Source organism: Phlebotomus papatasi, chromosome 2 (genome assembly GCF_024763615.1).
Source record: "Phlebotomus papatasi isolate M1 chromosome 2, Ppap_2.1, whole genome shotgun sequence".
NCBI lineage: Eukaryota > Metazoa > Arthropoda > Insecta > Diptera > Psychodidae > Phlebotomus > Phlebotomus papatasi.
Genome location: NC_077223.1, coordinates 77924934 through 77940339, shown reverse-complemented (window position 1 = coordinate 77940339; position 15406 = coordinate 77924934). Strand labels below are relative to the sequence as shown.

The following is a 15406-nucleotide window of genomic DNA, read 5'->3' as shown; positions in this document are numbered from 1 at the left end:
TAAATTTCCAAATCATGGATATACGGTAATGCTTTTCCTTCATTATTGGTTTGCAATTTCCATACTTCTATCAGTTGCTTCTTTTTCGACTAGTCAATAAATAGTCATTACAGTACCATCAATATATCTGGATTACCATGAAGAAGAAAACGAGATATGAGGTTAAACTTCTCGTGAGAATTAAATGAGTAAATATTTACTAAAACTCTTTGGTTATTGCTGTAAATAAAGCACTTCTTCTGGCTCGCAAACTGAAAGTTTTATTTAAAAAAAAACACAAGAGCGACGTTAGAATCTTAGCAATATGCTCAATTTTAATGCAACCCTCAAAAGATATCTAGTGATAAAAGTTGTGTTTGTAGTAGGAGAAATCGAGAAAATTTTGATGGTTCATTCTAAGCATTTATCATCCAATTTGCCTTGTTTTCAAGTGGAATTTTTCATATTTCACTTTAAATTTTTGTTTTAGTCATTTTCGGATTCGGTGAAGTTCAAAACATGTTCTTTAAGGCATATGCAGGTGTTAAAGAAAATCCGAGGGTTACAACAGGTGTGATTATGAGAGAATCACACCTAATTGACTGTCAGAACGCAGTGAATCAATGGTTTTCCAAGCGTCACAAAAACATGAATTAGAAAAATATCATAAAATTGATTTTTTAACGCATGATACCTCCTGAAAATGGTTAAAGTAAGTAGATGAAAAGTCCATCTAAACACTGATGCATAAATTTTTGTATCTGATTTAATATTTAAGGTGAAAATGAGGCGTACATACGTGGCCAAATTTTGTACATAGCTGAGCAAACCGGAGCAGCTTCGTAAAAATCGCTTTATTTTTCTCTGGAGGAAAATCTAAAATTTTCCAGGAATTTTTGTGAGGTGGGTTTATGGACCTAATAAGTAACAGATTTTTTTTGATATAGTGGTATAACTTGATTAGGCTTGTGTGGCATTAAGTAAAAGATTTTGAAACTTGGACATCGTTTTCCTTGCGTAATAATATTAGTATTATAGCAAAATAATCAATTGAATGTAGTTATAGCATTCCTCAAATTCGATAGTGAATTCGAGCAATTTGAAGAAGAAAACTGTATCCATGAGGAGAAACAGTGAAGGAAGGAGTAATTTTCGTAAATTTCATTTCAAGAGAGTACACCAATAAAAATTCGTGAAAATTTGCCAAGAGTTACTTTACCCTGGATCCACATAAACACAATAAATTATTTTAAGTGAACCACTTGGCAAAATTTGGGACTGTACACCACATACATATTCCGATGTATCTCCAAAAGTTGGGAAAATATAGCAAAGCTTTGGAAAATGAGAGGGGGGATAAGTTGTGGGTCTTGATGAAATGTTGATGGTGTCAAACATAATTTCCCATTTTACTAATTGCCACTAAAAACAGTTACACACCATGGAAAGAGTTACCATCAAGGATGTTGTGGGGAGATTTAGGGGACCACCACCCACAAGAATACAAGTACCTGAATTTATATTTTACTATCAGTAGTCATGTGGCATAAAAAAGATACCAGTATGATGGTAGGGAATATTCATCAAAAATATTGCTGATACACGTGCCAAAGTATATTTTATTGCGATAGATGTACCAACCACGCCCCAAAAATTTTCAAGAACATCGTGAATAAATAATATTTAGGCCGAAATTTCTTTTCTTTTAGTCTTAGGCCTCCCCAATATCTTCTTTTCAATTCACCACCTCTAGGCTCTTCTCCTCATCACCTATGCTAACAATTTCTTTTGCAGCTTGTTTTTACCATTTTATATCCCTTTTGACTTGTTCACATGTTTTGCAAAAGAGAAAATATCCTTATGGCCTTAATATATGAGGCTTTTCTTTCAGAGAGTCTCATAATTTTCGTAAAACTCGTTTCAAAATATATTCTCTTACGCAAAACTCTAAGAGCTGTTTCGAAGTGAATCACTGCATATTGTAATCGATGAACATGAATAATGTTTTTGCAATAATCTGCATTGAATAATTCATAAACACAAAACTGCGATTAGTCTATTATGTTAATTTATTTTCGCTTAATATTGTAATAGAAAATTAATTATATAATTGGCCAGAATATTTGAGGTTTGTACCAAAATTTATGTAATTTACATAAACCACGTAAAGTGATGATAATCATTTACCAAGTTACACTATAAGGTAAAGTGGTACAAGTTGGACATAGGGTAGAGTCAGCCCTTTTCGCCATGTAAGCACTTTTTCGCCACCTAATATAAAACAACTGATTTAAGGCATTTAAGAATAAGTAGTATTTCAACACTCATAATATGTTCTGTTCTAATATCCCAATACGTTATTACGTCTCTTAATTAATTGAAATTCGTTTTAAAACAGGTGGCGAAAAGTACTAAAACAAACATAATTGGGGAAAATGCATATTTTTCAATGAGATTCTCTAAAATTCCCGAGACGTATCCTAGATATATAGATAGATATTGCTTCAAAGTATCTTTATACAAAAATTCATTTTAGTCTGATAAAAATATCACACCTTACGAGGCCCCTAAATCTTAATGGTGGCGAAAAGTACTGACTCTACCCTAGCTTTTTTCTTGATAAATTTAGTAGGGGGAAGTGGGGCACTTTTAAAACTGGGGCATCTTTGAAATTGTGATTTTTCACCTATTTTTAAATAAAATTGAGCCTTATCGTGATATAATTTAGCTGCACAAATAGATTGAGAAGCAAAATTATATCACGATAAGGCTCAATTTTATTTAAAAATAGGTGAAAAATCACAATTTCAAAGGTGCCCCACTTCCCTCTACTTCATTTTTATTTGTATATTATTAATGCTTTAGTTTCATAATTTGGTTCCTTGTGTTTAAAAACAAATTTTGTACTGTAGTTATCAAGAAAAAAACCATGTCTAACTTGTACTGGCGAATTGTCCAACTTGCAACACTATGTCCAACTTGTATCACTTTACCTTAGTAACAGGAAAAACCGGAAAAACTAAATGGATAGTTTATAATGTAAGTTTGATTTAATTATAATTGAAATATTTTCCATCCAAAGCAACTCACTTACCGAGTTTATGATACTGTATTAAGTTAAATGCATAATTTAATATCAAACTCTGCAACCCATTAAAAGGATTAAATAACCACAGTAATGATTTTTTTCGGATAATGGCGTTGGTGTATTTCGTACAATTATTTTAACACAGGAAATTGTTTATTTTCAACAAAATCACATTTAAATGTAATGAGATAATGAATATTTTACATCTAATACTTGTAAGAAAATTCTAAAGAATATAGAAAAACATAATGTAAAATATAGAAAAATAATGAATGTAATATAATTGAAATGAGATTAAAAAAAAAACACAAATTTTTATTCAATTAGATCAAAACTTTCGATTAGATGCTTGAAAAATAAAAATTGAGAGTAATTGTTAATGTAACATGCAGGAGACAAGTATCCTTACGATAGAGCAAAAAGTTTGCGCTTTTAATAAATTTTCAGTTTTTTTTAAATATATTTTCATTTCCCATTGGGAACCCATTTAACTTTCTAAATTATAGAACGAGAAAAACTAGTAAAGATAGCGCATCAAAATATCAATTTACATTTCTCCAGCGAAATATTTGAACTTAATTTAAAAGTAAGTTTTTTGCAAGCTTTGAGAAATTGATGAATTGTAAATGATTGAATTTTGTCTTTTCATAAAAATAGATGAAAATGGAATATTTGTGACACCAGTGACACGCATACTTAGTATACGTTGTTAGCAGTTACACAATTTAATAAACTGTTTAGAATATATGGATATTAGGGTTAGTTGGTACAACAATATTACTCTATTTATTAAGCCGATTCAGTATTCGAATTCGAAGTGTATTTCGCATATTCGCGAACTGAGTCACTGAGAAAAAAAGGGGGTGCGATTAACTTTTTTTCCTCGTAACCTTAACACCTTTTAGGTGTAAAAATATCAACATTTCTTAATGTTAATTTTACACCTTTTTAAGGGTAAAATTAACATGAAAAAGGGTAACTTTAACTCCCAATACACCTAAAAAGGGTAATATTTACACCGATTTTGGATCAATACTGCAGGGTGAAATTAACATTTCCGGAATGTTATTTTAACTTTTTCGGATTTCTCTCAGTGGTGTCACATTTGGCATCCGGGTGTTCTTAGACGGAAGCTGTCATATAATGCCTAATGGTTTTCATATAATGCCGCTACCTCATTAATTTAAAAAAAAAAATCTTAAAATCGTTAGAACAAAATTAGAGCAAAAAAAGTCTGGAAAATATAAAATAATGGAAAATTTGTAGTACAAACTTTTTGAGATAAAACCGGATTCTGGAAATGCACAAAATTCTATATCTAATTATGTAATAATAATCAAAATATCGAAAAATCTTCAAAACGTCATTCAAATCATGGAAATGCGATTTTACCTATAGGCGAATCTGGGACTAAATATCATATGTCAAAAGCTTTGAAATACTATAGATTTCAAAATAACAGAAACCTAAGCTTCAATTGAAGTTATAGTGTTATTTTTTATAGAATTTTCCTTGCACGATCTAGCAGCAATTTTACTCGACTTATTTTCCGAAATTTATATGCATTGGTGAATGATCCCAAAAATTAAATAGGGTGTAATTTCTTGCCCATTTAGAACGTTTTTCAGGCTTTTTACTCAAGAAATTCTATAACGAAAATTGAACATCCAAGTTCCAAGTTAACTTTTTCCTTTTTCCTAAGCCATCAATTTTTTATACAAAAAAGAAAAAAAATAAAGCATATTACTCATTAGAATAGACAAAATGAACCACAAAGAAGTTGTTCTTCGCTTCCCCTCCAATTCAATCCAGTTTCAAGATCAAAGGTTTAAAAGGCTTTAGGAAGCGCATTTATCAACCGAATGGTATCAATTTGGGGTCGTTGGAAAGGTCTTGGAATTTCTGACAAGTCTGAAAAGGTTCCAATCGGCTATGAACCGGTTCAGAACCGATTTACTCAATTGTATTACTTTAAAGCCATTGTATTGGTAAACGGTAGGGGAAGTACTCTCCCTTCGAACGTTCATGCCTTCGAATAATGTGAATTTTCTTTTATATTTCCTGAAGGACTTACATAAATTATCATATAATTATCAATAATTGATAATAAGCTAAATAGTATTTAATAGAAATGTGTAAGTCTTTTAGTAAATATTAAAGAAAATTCACATTATTCGAAAGCATGAACGTTCGAAGGTAGAGTACTTTCCCCTAGGTGATGCGAAATCACTTTTGATATATAGCATTTAGATCACGAGTTCGACCGTTTCGCAAGGCCTGGGATGTTTTGCCCCCCCCCCCACACTCCGCCCTTTTACACAATAATTATCATTGGCTATGGATGGTACAAGTTTGTAAACGAATTTATATGTTTAGTAACATTGTGATTGTGATAATTCATCCACAAACTAGACCTTTATCTGACAATTCAGCAGGGGAATTCTGTAACCATATGACATTGTCATATGATAAGTTTAATATTTCTAAGTGATAAACTGGGGAAAACTATTAAAAATACCACTCATATCAATTACCAAGAGCTTCAGAGATTTCCTTGCAATATCCTTTTGATGTTTACCGACCTTTCATGTTTTTCTGATTTCGAATCTACCATTAAAATTTGTCATATGACATTGTCATGTTGTTACATAATTCCCCTGGATTATATTGGACACTTCTCTCATTCGAATCTCAGTCTCTGCTGAGAATCCAATGAGAGAAGTGTTCAGTGAGAAGAGTCCAAAAAGCACTGAGAGTAACAAAATCCTTTATGACAAGTTCTATCTCAATGATTTCCATACCTGAGGAAGAATGAAACCCATCCGAAACGTCGGTGTCGAGAAGGTAAAGAAGAAACCAAAGGTAATTTCCGTGTTTCAATTATTACTAAATCAACCTAGGGTAAATGTCCTAATTCAAAACCATTTCCAGACGCTTTAATTTTGACAGAAGATTCAACACATTAAGTTCATATTTTTTCTGAAGGGAATTACATAGATTTGCTCCTTGATTCTTCTAGAATGTTACTGTTTAGTGAAAATTTTTTAGATATAATTTGAAAACTTGAGCGTAAAATGCTTCTAATGGAAACATATTAATCCAAATGGAGACAAGGGAAAGTTTCTAATTGGAGACAAACAGTGTAAGTGAAACCGCGACGAAAGGCTTCCAAAACCTTGTTGAGTTGCTCTTGAGTGCAGGATTTGTTCTTATTTCTGGTTTTTTCTCCCTTTCCATGTAAAACAATAAGAAAATCTCTCAAAAAATAATATTTCCGGGGTTTCCTATTGAAGCATTTGCACAGTTTGGAAAACCCCTTTTTGTTCATGAAATAGGTAATTATTTCATTTGAAAACTTCACGTACCGTTAACAATAAAGATTAGCACTTAATTTAACTAAAATTAGCCAGAAATATGACATAAATGTTAAACAAAACGAATATACAATAGTCACCTCATTGTGTTTTTCATTGGAAAACATGGTCGATCGATGAAAAATTCGATGGTGAAAAGGTACACTTTTAATTTTTCTGAGAAATTAACAAATTAAAATTTGTGAATATGAATGGATTTTCGCTTTATTTGGAGCAAAATTAACTAAATAATGAAACTGAGGTTTAGAAAATATATAAATATAATATTTTAGTACTGTATTTATCAGGGGGGTGACATTAGCTCTGAAAAATGCTACCGGTTTTAGTTTAATTTTTCCCCTGTTTTCATACAGATTTCACGAGATATCTTCAAAACGTAGGTTGCCAATTTAGGGTTTTCGGTTACCTCTTCGTTATTAAATTGGTTTTTATTTTATATTAGTATTTTTTGCTAATTCATTCTATAATGACAGAAAACAGTTAATAAACTCTTCGGCTCGCTACAAACATGTGGGAAACATAGGAAATGTCATGCCCCTGGTATTTATCATGAAAACAATGACGTTTCCATTTGGAGTAGCAAAAAATTTCCATTTGGAGCAGGTTTTGAATTAGCTTAATTTACCCTATTGGCCGAAAGTCATACAGTAAATAAAGAATTACAATGTTTACAACTACCCCATGTTTAGTACTGCCCCAGTTCCCCCTAGGATTGTGTGATTGATACGAAATTTGGGTAAGTTCTCGGTGTCATTCACACGATTGTCGTTCATTTGCAAACTTCTTTGTGTCACAGTTACATTTTACTTTTAATTTTAAAGACACCAAATTTTCCAACACGAACTACACTATTTCCCATAAGGTTCGATCACTGTAAAACTCTTCACTTCCTTGTATTTTTTTACGTATTATACATTTCCCATTCTCTTTGTTTCTTTTAAAGTTCATATTTCAGCGGTTGAAAAATCCACAAAAAAAAACATCGATTTAGATTAGATCTTCCACGTGAAAGAAATTGTGAGTATGAAACACTGGAGACAAAAATCAAACTAGTCATCAATAGAATGAAACATGAAGCGAAAGCTAGTGATATTGCACTTGGAATTTGCACTGCCTCCATGAATATTATGGTGTATTTCTGCTCATATTGGTTACCAAGCTTTATGAATACACTTTTAATTATTCGTATACTAGAATGGTGAAGATACAGAGTAATTCCAGATATTGAAAATGTATTTCATTTTCAAATGCGAGAATGTAGGACACAAGCACGAAAAAGGCATAGAAAATTCCGTTGAAAGCTCCGCGTGCGTTTTTAGGGGTGTGTTATTTGAATTGTGGACAAAATTTCAAAATGGCGTCAGTTACATAATTGAACGGAAAGGAAGAAAATCCTCAATTTTTCTGGAGATTTCCTCTACATTCTCCCCTCTTCGGGTCAGAACAATTGTATGGCAATATTTTGGCATAATTACGATATTGTAAAGAAACATTTTCACAAGAAGTGGCTTCTTGTGTTCCAAAAGAAAAAAAATGCGCGCCAAGAAGCAGACGCAGTTTTTGTAGTTTTCTGGGTGTGTCACTAATAATTTGAGAAGTCTTTCATTATATTGTTCAGCACATTGTCGCTGTGAAAAAAAGAAGAACCATTCACCATGAGAGAATCACTTCTCTTTCACTACTGTTATCATATTTGGATCATTTCTTCTTCGTATTTTTTTTTTGTTATTTGGTATCATCGATTTGAGGATTTCAAGCTTCAGCTTATATAGAGTGGGAGGATAGCAAAGTGGGATGAAACACCAAAATTGTATGAGAGCTAAAGAATTCTCATGTACACCCCCTTCATACTATGGAATCAAAAGAGAATCGGATTACACTGTGAGCAGGAGACTCGTTAGATTCCATAAAGCTCTCTGCTGGAAATATGCAAAGTATTTTCTTCACAGCAAGATGATTTCCACTTCATATCATTTTCCCTACAACTCTGTTGTCTCTCTTTATAGTTTTCACTTTGTCACCTCAAACTCTCCTCTGATTTTCTAACAACTTCTTGTCCTCCACTTCCCTCCTCAGCTAATATCCTCACTCAAATATCCTTTTTTTTGTTGCACAACATATTAGCAGTAAATTGCTTGTTGAGCAGATATGAAGGGTACAAGATAACCCCAACAGAAAGAGTAAAAGAACAGACACTGAAGACTTATGAAAAAAAAAATACAATTTTTCGCCATTTCATCATTGATGACTTGTAGTAAATATTATGAGATGAATTTTTTAAAGGCTGTTGTGCCCAAATTGAGTGAGTCTCGAGGACCACTTGAGGTACATGATATTGCATTAAAAACACAAAAGACACCAAAGAGATCTAAATATAGTGCATTGAGAATTTTCTTGAAGATTGCAAGAAGTATTTCTGTTAGATCTCAACACTTGCTGGAACTATTTTAACAATATAACGATGAGATTGTTTTACACTATAAAAGTATCTCCAATTTCTAAGTTATAAGCCTTGATCCTAATAACAATAAAGTCCGCAATAAATATAGTAAAACTGAGGAAGGAATTATTATGTAAAGTTTTACAACTTTTGTGGAATTTATGATTTGATTTCCGTTAAAAAATTTAATTAGAAATAGATTGTGTTTTTACCACGATTGAATTTTTAGTACATTATTTAGATTCTAGTACAACTTTTGAACCACATCTGTAATTCACTGTCTTGAAAGTTTCAGATACTGCTTTGAATAGCGATGCTAAGATATTATTGGTTAAAGATTTAAATTTTTTCAAACTTCTCACGAATTTTGTTTTAGTACAGTCAAGTGCTAAAATGTCAATTTTGTTCTAAATATTCTATTTTCCATTGATTCAATTGTCATCTTGATTTTTAAAGCAAAGTTTTAAGCAAAGTAACCGTTCATCCCAGAATTGGATCTTTTAGTACAATCATGTACGAAATGTAGAGCTCTGTGCTAAACACATTCTTTAGACTTTAAATCTTCTCACTGTACCACTTTTATTAGGCAATCCTCAATTGAAAAAAAAAACTTCTAGGAAATTCTAGTTAAAAAGTAATGTAGTGTAATGTAGCTTGTCCATTGATCGATTTTAATTCCTTTGTTTCAGCTACTACCGCTCACACCCATTCCCCGGCCGTAATACTGAAGGTTTTCCAACCAAAAAAAAATGGGAAAACAACCTGGAGAAAAATAGATGATTTTTCTCTCAACTCTTTTCCAAGTATTCTTCCTCATTTTTTTTCCACATTAATTAAAGCCACATTAATCCGCCAGTGGAATATTGTTCATTTTTCTGGCATATACTATGTGCCTTTATTTCTATTTACTTTTATTTTGTAGTTTCTCCCAACGCGATGGGATGAATAGAAGAATATGTTCTTTATGAAAAATTGTTAACAAGGAAACCTTACAACTGCTACACAATACACAAGATAGATGTCTTATCTATTCACTATTTTTTTTTATACAGCACAGTTTTTTTTATTTAGGCTAAAGGAATCCTAATGTGGCTGCTTTGCACCCAAAACACTGAAAGAGTTTATCTCTTTCAGCTTGTTAACTACCAGGAAAAAACATTTAACAACAATTTTTTTTTTTAGTACAAACACTACAGTCTAACTTTTGCAGGGATTCTCAATGCGTCCAACTGTAAAACAGATAAAACACTTTATCTCTTAAGACACAAATTTTTCTACTGAATCTCTCTTTATGTGGTAAAAAATCTACACAACACTCTTGTATGATTTTTATATGTTTAGGTTGCTTTAGTAAAAATAGTGCTTCTTCCTTGTTGAAACTGTCTCCAGGAACTGAGAAAATTCGTGCACTGGTTGCGCATTGTTTTTTTAAGATTTACTTTTTTTAGGAAACAATCACTGAGTTTTGTGCTGAGAAATTCACACAGTAGAATCTATTTAATAGTTTTCACCTTACAATTAAATTTAGTAAAATTTCTTGAAATTATCCCTGTTTTAGGTTTCACCGTTAAACATTCAGCACACGCACACAATTTTTAATAATTATTTAGATGCAAAAAAAAAACACAAAGAGGTGCAACAAATTTTTTGTTAATATTTTTTTAAAATTTAAATGCAATAATCCTCTGCTTTGGCGGTTGATAGAAAAATGGATAAATTATTGTTCATTAGAAAAGAGTCACTAAACTGTCCTAGTTAATCCATTGATATTTATGTATAAAAAAATTACTAGTTCACTGGTTAAAAAAAAGTTGACGTGTGCGTGCGATGTGACCGAGGAAGATAGCGATTAAAGAACTTTTTTTTTTTTAATTTTTTTTCAGGATAAAAATTTATCGCATCAGCAAAATATCGTAACAATTCCGAGTGTGTGGCACTTTTTTGCGTGTTGAGGAAATTTTGCTACAGTAGTGATGATGGTTCATCGAGTGGACACGAGACGCGGAACCACACCACATACTCGGAGCGTTGCAGATTTCCAACTGAGCGTCTGAGCGTCGTATTTTATTGTGAGAAGCAACATGTTGGCGTCACTCGATGCTTATACACATCAGACGCGCGCGCGGGTGGGAAAAACGACGCGCGGTGAGACGTCGCGGGTGTACACTAGGAATGGAGTGGCACTCGCAGTGTCTACACGAATTCTGTGCTCTTCAGTACCATCACCAGGACCTGAGTAAAAGGGACAAGGATTGGACGAGAAAGCTCAACCGACGACGTTAAAAAAAAACAGAATGACCATAAAAGCTCCTGGTACATAGGGACATCATGTGCAACACACGGTACCCATCCCCTGCCATTAGTAATATTCATAGCAGTGACAACATTGGGCACACTACAATGATATTTCCCTCACGAACTGTGTCACCCTGGTTTCATGCCCCTCTTTTTATACGTTCCTTATCACCAACCCACCCCATTGAGCTGCAATTTTACAGCAGCACGTTACAAACCCATCTGTTTTTTTTTTTGCCCCACATTACATGCTCTTTGCTGATTTCCAAAATGCAGTAGAACTAGTTTAATAGGCGCTGATGCCCATTGTAATTCTTGTGTAGTCATCCTGAATTTAGGTTAAGGTTCTTATCTGTGTAGTATGCACAAAGAAACTGCCTTCTAAAATCCATTTAAAAAATTAGCATTGCCTAACCTTATACGTAAAAGCACCCTCAATTATTAAAATTAATGAATAACGTACCTAAAGTGCTTTAGTGACTAAGTTCAGCAATCAATTCTGCGAAATTGCAATTAATATATATATATATTTTAAAGCTGGATTTGTTTAACACTGTTGCATTAACTCTAAAAAGAATGTAAAGCACAGTTTCACAAAGACCATTCAAGAATTCCTACTTGTTATAAACAGTAAAAGACTTCCCATGCAAAAGCTACAAAAAGGTAATACAGTTCGTATGAATAGAAAAGAAAAAGATAATAAACAATTTTTCAAACTTATTTAAACCACCATAAAAGACATAGAAAGTTTTGGGGCACTCTAACGCAGAGTGGAGTTTCTTACATGGAGATTCCTGCCATTCTTTGAAAGAGGTTGGGTTGAGCCATACAGAAAGAAAAGTGCACAACGGTAATCGTTTGTTTATTTTTGCACCATAATTTTTATAGTAACTTTACACAAAGAAATTGGTAAAGTGTCCCAGCTTATCGGAAAGCTTGAACTCGTGGCTTAAGGGGTTACGTTGGTTAAAAATATTAAAAATAAAACAGTGTACTTTCTCTAAATTGTTTTTTTTTTCAACATAAGGGAGGGCCCGCATGTTTGAAACGCTGGTAGTTTGAGGCACAGTAGATTATTTTTTGATTATTTAAATAAATGTGTCGAAAGCAGTAATTGCCTTCAGCCCTAGACACATTTACAAGTTAAGCTGAGACACAGCTTAACGTAATTATAATCAAAATAATGATCAGATCCACATTTCCATTAGTTTCTGACTAATTCGTCTCTCGGCTTAAGCTGATAGGCAGCATAGTTAGTGAGAAACTGATGGGAATTTAGTCAAATCAATATATTTTTATTATTACGTTAAGCCGTATTTCGGTTTAAGCTGTGAGTGTGTTTAGTGCATTACCGACTAAACTAAGATAAGGGAAGAGCACCCCGGATCGGAATGTTAAGAGACATCCTCGATATTTAGTTGCAAATATAAGCCACAAAATCCTACTTGGTATTTTTGTGTATACTAATCGGGATATTAGTGATCCATTTAACTATATCTGTGCATTTGAGTTTTAAATTTTTACAATAAATTAATAAAAAGTAGATGTAATTGCAACTATGTACTCTGTACCTCGGATCGTCACGAATTTAATCAGGTGTCTCACGGAAAATTGATTTTATAAATTAAATCTGAGCTAATGCACTGCATTCTTATGATAGTTAAGTGGTAAAAAATAGCTAATAATTTTTAAAAATTCATTTGAAATAAGTTGACGATCCCAGGAACACTGCCGAACGCTGGTGCTCTTCCCTTAATTTTCTGAGTTTTGGAAATAATCTTAATGTCAAAATATGAAAAAAAAATTCCAAATATGTCGGCTTTTCCCTAATAAAAAAATATTTAATTTAAGCTCTTAAGCACATAAAAGTGCAATATGTAAGCTATATATATATTCTGAAATTTTCTTTTAAAAATTTCAAAATTCATCCGTTGGGACCTGATGAAAACCCAAAACCCTTATGAAAAGAAAACTTACTTTTCTGTGGCAAGGACTAATCAGGGCAAAGTCATTCAAAAGCAAAACAACATGTTAGGACATAAGTTTGAAGGAACACCTATTGACATTTCAAGAACTCGTGTCAGGACTTCTTGACACACTACTCTGTAGTATTTGGAATACGAAATTTGGACACTTATCCCTATCGAAAAATTAAGATTAATGAAAAAACATCATATTACTTACATTTTATTAGATACATCAAATAAATTTCAACATTCTGACAAAAGTGTCGATAGGGGTTCCCTGTCAAAAGGTGTTCCTTTGACCCTAAGTTAAACTAATCCTTGAACAAAGGATTAAAAAAAATGATTATTCGGCTCGGAGTAATTCACACAAAAATTACATTTTTGACGTATTTTACACCATGTTTTGTCTCGTAAAATCAGTTTTGATTAACGATACTATATTCCTTTGTTCAAAGACTAGCTTAACTCTTCTGATAACAAGAAATATCTAATTTCTTTTTCATTTCACATGATCCTACTCTGGATAATCTTGTCCATGGCAAAGTAAGACCTTGAATTAAATAATTTCTTTTTTCTTCTGTAGTAAACATGCTGTTTTTTTTAGACTTTTGATCCACATAATCCCTTTAAAAACTTCACATCGGTAATCTTGCCAAAAGAAGCATGGCACAAAAAGATACTTTTATTCATCTAGGTATTTCGATTAAAATTACAATTCTATCTAAGTACAGGTTTCTAAATAGAGATATACTAAAATATTCTCAATACGATTCTTTCAATGAGATTAAAATTTAAGGGGTTATATCTAGGAGAACGCCAAAAAATAACGGGTTTATTTTGTGAATTTGTTAACAAATCGATCAATGTGAAATTTTCTGGGTATATTAGAAATATTCTAGGAATACAAAAATATTTTTTGTGTCAATTTTGAATATAAAATAACGGTATAGGGGGTTGATCGGGTCGATCTTTTAAGGCGCCGCGCGTATAATAGTAGAACTCGAATAATTTTTATCCAATTGTCCTGAAATCTTCAGAGTAGCTGCTTAGACGGATTCTCTACAGAAGTACATAAAACAATCAAAAAATTTTGATTTTTTTTTAACTATGGCAATAACTGGACAGAAAAAACATGTTTTTTGGTCTAAAAAATTGATTTTATTTGTTTATAATAAATGTAATTGTTTATCAATTAAAAAAATCATATATGTATACTTCTCTAGAAAATCTATGTAAGCAGATACTCTGCAAATTTCAGTCAATTCAAGTTTTAAACATAGTTCCGATAAAAAAGCGTTTAAAGCTTGACCATGTGTAAAAACACATGCGTTTTAGTGCGGATTGTTTAAAAAATACGTCATTTTTCGGGAACTTAAAAATTCTTTACAACGATAGATCATATTCTACAGTATTCTTATGTCTTTGAGGGGGGGGGGTTGACAATTGAAATTTTTGGGGGTGAGAAAAATGAGAGAAAATATATACTGCTCTCCCCGTAGAGTTGAAGCAGTACAGGGAGTTTCGCTTTGAAGGAATTTAACTCCAGTGACACCGTAAAAATGCATATATTATGGAGTTATCTTTGGGGTAAGTTATGGAAACGCGTGAAAAATATTTGCATACATTTAGGGGAATTTCAAAAATTATTTTATTAATGAGCTCCCATTAGTAGGCAATTCATACCAAATTCTTTCAGCCCGTTTTCTCTGCCAAGAAAGATACAGAAAGATACTCTGCCAAGAAAGATACAAGTTGCATTCCACCCGCTCAACTGCTAGAAATGCAACTGAAGCTATAGAAATAACATTCCGGGGAACCCCCTTTGAGGTCACAGCTTCATTATTTCTTGTATGACAGAAGAAACATCTCCATCATGAGATGTTTCCTCTGAAGTAAGTTTTGAAATATTTTGTAGAAGAATGTTTAGCAGTCGAATTTGCTTCCCGGAAGTCTTTTGCAAGAGAAGAATTACTGCTAGGAAATATTATACACACACTTCAAGGAGGATTGTGCAAAATATATGTAGTATTATAAATATTTTTAAACTGGAGGTTAAGTTAATGTTAAATATTTGTAAATAATAACTACATTTAATATAAAATTCTATGAAGCCATAATTAAGATTTAAAATATAATAATTTAATTAAAATGATAAACTTTAAAACATGTAGGAGTAAGTGCGATACCTTCGGACGACTAAAGCTTCGGATAACTCAATTTTTTTTCTGTGTTCTGAACGGATTTGACCCATGGCTCTTTTCTG

General features: G+C 32.4%; 1 protein-coding gene across 1 annotated transcript in view; it reads right to left on the bottom strand.

Moving 5' to 3' along the window:
- The window catches only part of LOC129801045 (uncharacterized), an 80725-nt gene extending 68091 nt beyond the window's left edge, over positions 1–12634 (bottom strand). The window contains 1 exon segment of the mRNA XM_055845804.1: positions 9791–12634. The gene's annotated coding sequence lies outside the window, so the exon portion shown is untranslated.
- Between the last annotated feature and the right edge of the window lie 2772 nt (positions 12635–15406).